Source organism: Nycticebus coucang, chromosome 8 (genome assembly GCF_027406575.1).
Source record: "Nycticebus coucang isolate mNycCou1 chromosome 8, mNycCou1.pri, whole genome shotgun sequence".
Taxonomy (NCBI): Eukaryota; Metazoa; Chordata; class Mammalia; order Primates; family Lorisidae; genus Nycticebus; species Nycticebus coucang.
The window spans coordinates 83,685,206-83,695,543 of NC_069787.1; the positions used below are offsets into that span (position 1 = coordinate 83,685,206).

A 10,338-nucleotide genomic window follows, 5' to 3' on the forward strand; every position below is an offset into this window, starting at 1 on the left:
GACCTCAGTTTTCCTGACTCTGAGACATGAGTGGGCACTGCACTAAGGGCCAACCCAGCAGTGTGATCAGATGCTTATCATGTGCCTGGCACTGCATTATGGGCTGTTTGTGGATCACTTTACTTCATCCTTGCAACAAGCCTAGGAAGCGGGGGTTATTATCCTCATTTTACAGATGGGCAATCTGACTCTAAGAGAGATGAAGTGAGCCCATGTCTGTCTGAAGCCATTGCACTACATTGCTTCCCACTTCTGAGGGCACAGAGAGCTGGGAGAAGGTTTGTGGCTTACCTGTGTCTCACATCCTTGGACTGAGTCTATGACCCTTACTCCAAGGCTGAGTCGACCCTGTTGCCTCATCTGAGGCTGGGCCTTCCTCTACACAGCCCCAGTGCTCAAGTGTGGGCAGATGCTCCAAGGGAGACCTGGCCAATTTCTGCCCATGCCCAAAGAGTCAGCAGTTTCCCTGACAGAACCAATTCCCCAGCAGTTTCCCTCTTCAGCTCAGGCAGTGTCCACTCGGGCAGCCACTTGCTCTCTGCATATGGTGGCCATGCTTGGAATGTGGCTAGTGTGGATTGATAGGTATGGGCTTAATGTGATAAGGAATACCAACTATTTCATTAATAATCTTTAATATCGACTAAATTAAACACAATATTTAACATCGTATTATAGTAGATTAAATAAAATGTGTTAAAATTAATTTCACTGTTTTTAAAAAAATTTTTTTTTAAATGTGGCTGCTAGAAAATTTAAAATTGTATATGTAACTTGCATTTGTAATTCACATTATATTTCTACCGGATGGCACTGCTACGGAGGTCTAGCCACCAGGCCCAAAGCCCTTAACAGTATTCTACCTGCTCTGGGGCTTGACCTCAGGCTGGCCTCTAGGGGTGGGGCTGGGGAGGTGCAAGAAGGGTGGGGGACGGGTAGAAGACTCCCTGTTTTCTAGCAGTGGCTGTGGGTGGCAGTGGAAGTCCAAGCTAAAGGTTGGGATGGTGGGGTGTGGAAAAGGAAGGTCGATAGCATGTTTCAGATCATCCCTCCGCCCAGGCAATTATGTGCACAGTCTCGGCTCTCCCGGGCTAACAGCGTGGACAAAAGCTTGGCAGGAGTGCCAGCTGGTGCTGGTGGCCTGTGCTTTCAGGTCCAGGCTCCCAGATCAAAGGCACCGGTTCTTAGCTAACCAGCTCCCTGTAGGCTCCACTCCTTTGAGGCTGCAATGGTATTAACCCTGTCCAATCCACACCCTAGTTCTGGGAGAGGTGGGAGAGTCTGGGGGGGCCTATCTTTCTCTTGTCCTAGTCTCTACCTCCTGCAATCTTGGGAAGTCCTGCAGAATCACCCCCATCTCTCCTGAAGGCAGAGATGAACACACCCACCCCAGAAGCCAGGGATGCCCTAATTTACATACATTTGCATCTCATTTATTCCAACACCGAGGCTGAAGCTGAGGCTAATTCAGCTGACAGGAAAACCCCACCCACTTTAGCTCTGCTGCTTTGCCAAAGTGATTCCCCAGGCAGGGATGAAACAGGAGTGTGGGAGGGGGGTATGTCCCTGCAATGAGTTCCCCTCTAGTGGTGGAAGCTGAGGGGAGCTGGTTCTTTGGCCTGAACCCTGCATTTAGCTGACTTCCCCTAAAGGTGCTTTTTCCTTAGCACCTCTTCCCCATGGTAAGCATGAGAGGGCAGGGGCTTGGTGGCAGCTGATCTAAGCTATTGACTAGTGAGTAATGCCTGGGTGCCAGGCCAGGGCAACTAAAACTCCTTGGTCATTTAGGGCACCGCTCCACAGGGCACTCCTTTCCCTAGGCCCAGGTCTCCCTTGTCAGCTCTCGTACACATGCACAGGGGAATCCATAATGTGCTGAGTGGCACTGAACTGTCAACCAAAGCCTGGCACTGACCCAGACCCTGGGTCTCCAGGGTAGGGACCTGAATAATCTAATAGACCATAGAGTTACAGAGCCAGCTCAGTCACCCAGGGGTGCTTCTCCCCCGACTCGGGACCGTCTCTGCTACACCCACCCCTACAAAACATAACCATGCCAGTAGGGTGCCCACTTGTGGCCCAGAAACACCTTCATGGCACAAGAGTGCTCAAACGACAGCAATCAGCATCTTCAGTATCTCTCTAGCCCAGTTCCTTCCAACTTATTTTTCTCAATACCTGAGCTGAAAAAAGGCTTCACAGGGGAACTGTGCATGGATGCCATGGCAACTGGGCATTTATGATACACCTACTGTGTGCACTGAAGGAGACAGAGATGCCCCCAGAGAAACCTGGGAGACCTACCTGCTAGGGTCTGTCAGTACTCAGAGGGAGACAAGTCAATCCACCAATACCCTAAATCCAAGCCACAAAAGTGTCCATGACATATAGGAAAATGCACAGATTTAGGTATACATTTATGAGTTTTGATAAAGGCATGTTACCTGTGTAATTGTCACCCCAATTAAGATAGCAAGCATTCCCCTCACCCTAGAATGTTCTCCACTGTGCCTTTTAGTCAAATATTGATTTCTATCACCATCAATTAGTTTTGCCTGTTTCACATGTATGGAATCTCAATGTATGGGCTCTGTTGTGTCAGGCTTTTTTTGCTCAATGCAGTTTTTGAAATTTTTACATTTTCCTTGTTAGCAAGGGCCACCTAAGCTCCCTGTGCAGTGCACTATGAACACAAGTGACCCATCGAGGACAAGTCCTTAAGGATTGGAAGGGACCTGAAAGTCCAGCTATGTCTGGGGACCATAGGTCCCAAGGGATCCTTAAGGAGTTTTCTCTCTTCATCCTTCAGACATTTCCTGAAACAGAAGTTCAGCAATTACACATCTAATAGGCACCAAAATCTGCAAGCAAGTGGGGGCTTTCCCTGGGTTTCCAGTTTTGTTGGCAACTAGCTGTCGCTTTATTTAACTGGCAATCTGTGCTGCATCTGACCCAGCACAGTGGCAGGGCTGGCACTGCAAATGGCCAGCTGGGTTTCTGGGTCTTACTTTGCTCAAGTCTGGCTGTAGTGGGTGGCCTCTGGCCCTCAGCCTCCCTGCATCCCCACTCCAGTCAGTGTCCTTTGGGTGGGGCCCTGGGCCCCGTGAGAATGGACTCAGGGCCTGGGGTGTTTCCAGGGAATACACCCAGAGGTGGCAGAGCTGGGCAGCCCCAGGCTGGTGGGGCACTTTCCTGCTCTCTCCCCTTTTGATGAGGCTGGGGCTTTGATGGTCAGGCAAGGAGCATTGATTGGGCTGGGCTGGTCCCTCCCACGGTCTTATGTTCCCCCTATCATAGATCATCTAAGGAGTGTGGGGGGATGGCTAATGTAGCCTGAGAACTGATTTGATGGCTAAAGCCAGATTACCTCTCTCTGCTCTGTCATCTCTTTGAAAACTGCCTTGTGAGCCAGGTCCTTCCTTCACACAGGCCTTCGAGGAATCAATAGCTGCCAGAAAGGCATTTACTGTCCTCCTGATGCCAGGAGAAGCCTTTCTACTGTTCAAAATCTCCCAGAAAGCATGAGAACTCCGTGGGCGAGGGCATGGGGAAGTCCTGGGCTGAACTCTGATCACATCCCTGTGTGACCTTGAGCCTAAGGAGTGGCTAGCTCTGGCCCCCTTGGCCTTCCAGGGCTGTGAAAGCTCTTAGTGATGATGACAGAAGGATTTCCAAGTGGGGGAGGGACTTGGGCCCACACCAACACTGTGAAAGCAGCTCCATCCCTCTACTCTGCTAATATCCCAGTGGTACATGACTTTCCACCACCTCCCTGGGAGATTTAAGCAGGAGAAGAAACTTAAAGAGGAGAGAAAGAACTCAAGCCTCAGAGCATAAACATTCTCTCCTAACAGGACACCCAGAGACACAATCTGATCCCTTTTCCCTCTCCAAATTCTGTGCATCCTCCATGGTTGGGTTTTAATCCCACCTCTTCCAAGCAGCCTCCCCTGGCTGCTCTGGGCCACACTGATCTCCTACCAGGTAGAATGAACCCCTAACTCCAGACTTGCATTCTCCCTGTCCTGGGCAGATTTCTCTCTGGCCATAGGGTGAACTTGGGAGGCCTTGGGGGTCCTCATTATCCTTTTCTGCTCCTCCAGGATAGTAAACAGAACAAGGAATAGACAAAAGAAATCGACAAACTGTTCCATCAGACTCTGGCTTCAAAATTCAAACTAAATATTCTGTTGGGGTTTGAGACACACCAGGTACTCCTCTGGGAAATGAAGTTGTAGCGGGGAGATTCTGGGTACCTGGCTCCCCAGCCCATGACTATGACTCTTCAGGGAAGGGGTGACGGCAGGCACAGCAGGGGAAGTGACACAAATTTCAAAGAATCTCTAAGTCAGATGGCCCCAATGTTGCACTAGCTGTGGTGAACACCTCCACAAAGCCTTGGATTTCCCCCACTTTGGGGGGTCCCAAGCTCCAGGAACTGACATGGGCTCTCTATAAATAGGATCATTCCATATTGATCATCTTAAAAAGACACGGTATGTTCTAGGCCCAGGGAGAGGAGAGTTGTATCTAAAAATAGTCTCATCCCCAGTAACTGCTGCCAGCCAAGGCAAGTGGTGTACGCTGTGTATAACCGAAGGGACAGGCTGAAGGGGCAGTCCACTAAGAGGGTGAGCATCATGAATGGAGGCATCCATTCCCTGTGCTCCTGCCACAGGGGCCAGCCCATGGACCTTGTCTCTGCCTCAGGGCCTTTGCACCTGAAGTTCCTTCTTCAACATTCTTTCCCCAGCTCTCCTCAGGTTTGGTTCTTTCTTGTTATTCAGGTCTCAATTCTGTCTCCTCCTTTAAGAGGCTTTTCCTGGTGGTGCCTGTAGCTCAGTGGGTAGGGCGCCGGCCACATATACCGCAGCCGGCAGGTTTGAGCCCGGCCAGGGCCAGCTAAAACAATGACAACTGCAACAACAACAACAACAAAATAGCTGGGTGTTGTGGCGGGCACCTGTAGTCCCAGCTACTTGAAGGCTAAGGAAGGGGAATCGCTTAAGCCCAAGAGTTGGAGGTTACTGTGAGCTGTGATGCCACAGCACTCTACCCAAGGTGACAGCTTGAGACTCTGTCTTAAAAAAAAAAAAACAAAAACAAAAGAGGCCTTCCTTAATGGCCAGTCTAGAGTCACTATCACATCATCCTGCTTTATTCCTTTATAGCACAGATCACTATCTAAAATTATCTTCTGCATTTATTTAATACTACCTAGTCTTTCTTACCCCACTAGTAAACCCCATGACAGCAGTTGTTACAGGTGTCTCATACACCTTCTAGAACCTTTCATAGCACAAAGGCACTGAGTGTCCTACTCAGTTCTCCCCCATCATCCCAAGCTGAACACTGCCTCAGACCTCTGCCCTGGGCTCAGCCTGGGCTGGCAGCAGGCAGTGGATATACAGTCCCAGGCTCCCTCTGCCACCTCTGTCATCCTTGTAAGGGATGTGCTTCTGTGATATCCAGCCTCTGTCCACAGGCTGCCCACTAGCTTTGCCTTCTCTTCTCTTGGCTTCTTTGTGTATTTAGCCTCAGGACTTTTACTCTAGCCTCTCCACTCCAAATTCTATCTCCCTGGATACTTGCTCTAGACAACCTTATCTTGTTCCCAGATTTCCAGAACACCCTTCTCTCTTCAGAGCAAGGATTCCTTCCCCTTCTTGTCCCCTATTCATCAGAAATCAGAGTTCCTGGCATCCAAATCTCCCTCTCAGAGATTCACAGGAAGACTCACTTTACTCTGGGTCTCCCTGACCGCCCCATGGTCCAGGCGTAACAACTGCATATCCCACTGGTAAGATCTTAACTCACAGATCTCTGGCTCCTTGCTCTGAGGGAAAGGCTGTCCTCCGTAAGTGCCCACACACGGGTGCACTGTACAGACACACATGCCTGCAGTGTCCACTTCAGGCTCTACCAATAACTCCTTGACTGCGCCCCTCCCCAGCTCCCTTCTATCTCTCTCCTCCCTCTCCAACCATCAAACTCTTTGAAAGAGCTGTCTACACATGCTGTATCCACGTCGTCACCTCCTGTTCACTCCTCAACCCACTCCATCCTGGCTTCCATTCCCACCAAGTCATTCATTCATTCATTCATTCAACAGGAACTCATCTGTGCTGGGCACCACATTCTGTAGGTGCTGAGAACAGAGTTTTGCTTGCCAAGATAACCAGCACCCTCACTGTGGCTCAATCTAATGGACACTTCTTTCTAAATTATTCATTCTTTTTCTATCTATGAACTTCTCAGAATATATATCCTTAAGTCTTTCAATAAAAACAAACAGGGGACTTCTCCTCCTCCCTGGGACATACACTTGCCTTGCCTTCTGTGATACCTCCCACTCCTGGCTCTCCTCCTACCTCTCTGGCTGCTCCTTCCCAGCCTTCTTTTCAGACTTCTCCTGCCTGGACTGCCAGAGTACCTCTACACTCCTAAATCAACCCTCTTCCTTCTTACCCTCTATGGCACAGAATCACCTGGGTGTTTTTAAAACTGCTGATGCCCAGGCCCCATCCCAGAACCAAACGAATTAGTGTGTCTGGGGGTGGAACATGATCATACTGTTTTCTATTTAAAGCTTCCCAAATGATGCTAATGTCACGAGGATGAAGAACCAGAAGTCTGCACTCTCTCTGGGCAATCTAATTCAATGCCATGTCTCCAACGACCAGGCTCTGCTAAGTTTCTACCTCTAGTCCAGATCTCTTCCTTTAACATGCTTTCTTCCCAGATACTTCCCACTAACTACCTACTAGATGTTGCATCTCTCCCTGGAAGTGCTACGAGTTCAAATCAGAACTTTGAAGCATCTATCACTTCTTTGTTCTCCCTCAAGATTTCCAACCAAACTTCACTTGCCTCTTTCTCCTCTCATAAGAGTGATACAGGGGCAGCGCACCTAGTGAGTCATCAAAGTTAGGGATGGGAGAACAGCATATCAGCGAACGGAGAAGGAAAATGGAATGCCGCACGTTCTATTATCTGTGGCAGCCTGCCAGTCTCCTCTCTTTCAATTGAAAGACTTTGATGGCACCCATGGTCTGTGCTAGAGAGGTGGTACAGCACTGGGGAGGTAGTATAGTACAGGGCAGATAATGACACCTGGGCTCAAACCCAAGTTCTGCTGCTCAGTGGATGAATAACAGTGAGCAAGCTATTTAACCTTTCTGGGCCTCCAGTTTCACTGTCTGCGAAATGGCGGTTATTATGATCCCCACCTCCAGAGTTGATGCAAGGATTCAGTGATATGAATCTTATAAAGCCTGGTCTGCAGAAAGCACTCAGTGAATGTTAGCTATTTTTAGTAGCATTATTGAGGATAAATTCCCAAATCCTGAGCAGAGCTCACAAGGGCCCCCAAGACTATGAGCTTGGCTTTAACTCAGCACTTCTCTTTCTCATACGATAGGACTTAACGAATCACTCAACAAAGAATCGTGCTCTTTCACATCTCTGTGCTTTTGTATGGTTTTGGTCTTTATGTCTGGACTGCACTGTCCTTACCTGAAAAAACTCCTATTCACCTTTCAAAACCCAGTAGATGGTTGTTTTTCTTAGAAAATACCCTTGACTCTCCAGGACAAAAGTAGTTATCTCTCCTTTGAGTGGGCACTGGGGCACACTTCCATCATTATATACCCTTCCAGTAACCTTCCAAGGGTCAGGAGGAACCATCCTCTAATGAACAGAACAGAGACTGCCATTTACCATTGTCCCAGGCTGCCCTCAGGACTCCCTTTTCCTTGGATTGCCTGGGCACTAGCTTTCTCTCTTCTCCCATCCCCAGCTATCACTTTTACTTCTTACCACTCCTTCCAGCTTGATCTTTATGCTGAGTGAGTCAATCCTGGAATAGGTCCAGAGGAGCTTTGATCACCACCTAGGGACAGGCCAAGCACCCTAGAGCACAGCAGCTGCCTATGCCACAATGGGTTGAATGCTGGTTCCTGGCCCCCCAGATCTCCTTCTGCTCAGATTTTTCTGAGTTAGTTGTAGGCTGACTTGGCTCTCAGGAATAGCTCTCAAGGGATCTTCACACTGAGTGGTACCCCCAATGCATCGGCTCTTTGGTGACCTTGAATAAGTCCTTGATCCCTTCTGGGCCTTGGTTTCCCCACTGTACAATTTATGGTGATGAGACAGTTAGACTAAAGGTTTAATGAGGCTATTTTCAGCACAAAACTGAGCATTCTAGCATAGAATCTGTGTTCCACACCCTGGCTGTCCCCTGACCCCCCCCCCCCATGCTTCTGGGACAGCAGCCTGATCCATCCTCATTCCACCCTTCCATCATTAGCACCCACTCACGTGCACCTGCTCAACTCTAACTGGGTAAAGGCAAGTTCATGGAGAAGGAGTCGAGGTAGCAGCAAGGGCTTGGGCTCCTGGTGACCAAGGTTTCTGCTATTCAGGGTCCCTGTAGGTCCTAAACAATAGTAGGGACCTGGGGGAGGGCTGAGGTGCCCTGATAAGGTACTTTGGATGGTGCTATCTAGGCTCATGGGGAGAAGCACCTGTGGTGTGGAATGGAATGCCAACCCTGGACCTCAAGAGGAGATTGATCCCTCAAGAGGCTCAGATCTAGGCACAAAGGAGAAGAGTGAGAGTCCTGCCACTATCTCAGCCATAGCTTCCTATTTGGCCATGTGTTGCCATCCAACAGGTGTTTGCGAAGCAGGCCTTCTGCCAGGGCCTTGTCCCTAACATTCTACCCCATCCCCATCATCTCAAATAGCACTCCCCACACCTCTGGCGCCCACCAGCCTTTGAACCCTTGGATAAGGCTAGGTACCTCCACTTGCTCCTAGGGCGCCCACCAAAGACAATCAAAAAACACAGAGGTTGAGAGCCGCTTCGCCTCTCGTCAGGGCGTGTGGATCTGTTCAGGTCAGGTGGATCCCTCCAAGTCAGAACGAGAAGGGCAGAGAACTCTTCCTAGTCTCAGAGCACAGAGATCTTTCCCCTTTCAGAGTGTACAGAGACCAGTTAGCAGAGATGTGCCCCTTTAGGGTGTCAGAGGGCACTGCGATCTCTTGGTGTTCTAAGCACTCAGGGCACGCATCTCTCCATTGGGGCGCACAGAGATCTCTCTCCGGTCCGAAAGCGCAGGTATCTCATTCCCACGGAGTGCAGCCCCAGCGGACGGTTCCCCAGGGCCCAGAAATAGGGGGTGCTTGGCCTCCTCCCCTATTCCCAGCCCTGCTCGGTCATTACCCCCTGCTCCCTCTCTCTAGAATCACATTCACTGCGCGTCTAGTCGCCGCTCTGACCTTGGGGGTCTCCGGCCTTAGGAATCCAGGTCCTTAATCCTGGACCCTCCTGGAGCCTGCGCCAGGGATGGGCGGAAAAACTGGGGCCGCAGCTCCCCCTCCCGCGGCCCTCGACAGCGCACCGGGAAACCCGGAAGAAAAGGGAAGGGGAGGGGGACGCGCGACGATTAGAGACGCCCGCCCAGGGGATCCCTTCCAGCCAGGCAGCTCTGTACCCCTCTATTGCTCCCTCTCCCACCTCGGGGGCACTAATGGGGGAGGGAGCGGCCCAGCGGGCTCAGGGCAGGGGAGGGGAGCGGAGGGGTTGGAGACTCAGGCCCTCAGAGAGGAAAGTTGGGGGTCGACAGGCGGAGGGGGCTTCCGCCCGGCCGGGGCTGCCCGGCGGGGGCGCTAACTCACCTGCTGGTTCCCCGGCCCAGCCCCGGGGTGGGCGACTGCTGCTCGGCACGGACTCTGCTCGGCGCCGGGCTCTGGGCACTGGGCGCACGCTCAGCAGCCCTGGGGGCGAGATCCCCACATCCCAGAGGCGCCGCCGCCGTCTCAGCTCTGCTGCTCCGCTCTTGCTCCTGGGCTCCGCGGGCGGCTCGGGCTCGGGCTGGGGGCGGGGTCGCGGGCGGGCCCAGCCTGGGCTCGGCCTGGGGCTTGGGGCCCCGGGCTGACTCCGCCCCAGAGCGACGCGCCAGGGCTCCGCACGTGGCGCTCCGCCCGCTGGGAGGGTGAACACACCGGCACTCTCTGGGGCGCACGCCCCCACACTGACCCCGGGGCGCCCCGACACAGCCGCCCACTCAGGACACCGGCAGACAGACAGACACACGCACAAGTGGGGTACACACACCCCGACTCGAGGACGCTTCGCCGCAGATAGCCACCCACGCGGACGTGGACTGGCACACACCGACAAACGCTGGCACACACAGGCACACGCGGGAGCGCACACACACACACATCCATCCATCCTCACTGATTTGGGAACACTACACCAGACCCACGTGGACACGGACATACACTGACACTTGCACGCGGGCACAAACATACATCAATGCTGAGACAGACA

The 10,338-nt window shown here is 51.7% G+C and overlaps 1 protein-coding gene across 1 annotated transcript in view; it reads right to left on the reverse strand.

Moving 5' to 3' along the window:
• SCN5A (sodium voltage-gated channel alpha subunit 5) overlaps positions 1 to 9,850 on the reverse strand; it is a 96,001-nt gene extending 86,151 nt beyond the window's left edge. The window contains exon 1 of the mRNA XM_053600844.1: positions 9,681 to 9,850. The gene's annotated coding sequence lies outside the window, so the exon portion shown is untranslated. The remainder of the gene's footprint in view (positions 1 to 9,680) is intronic.
• Positions 9,851 to 10,338: the final 488 nt, after the last annotated feature.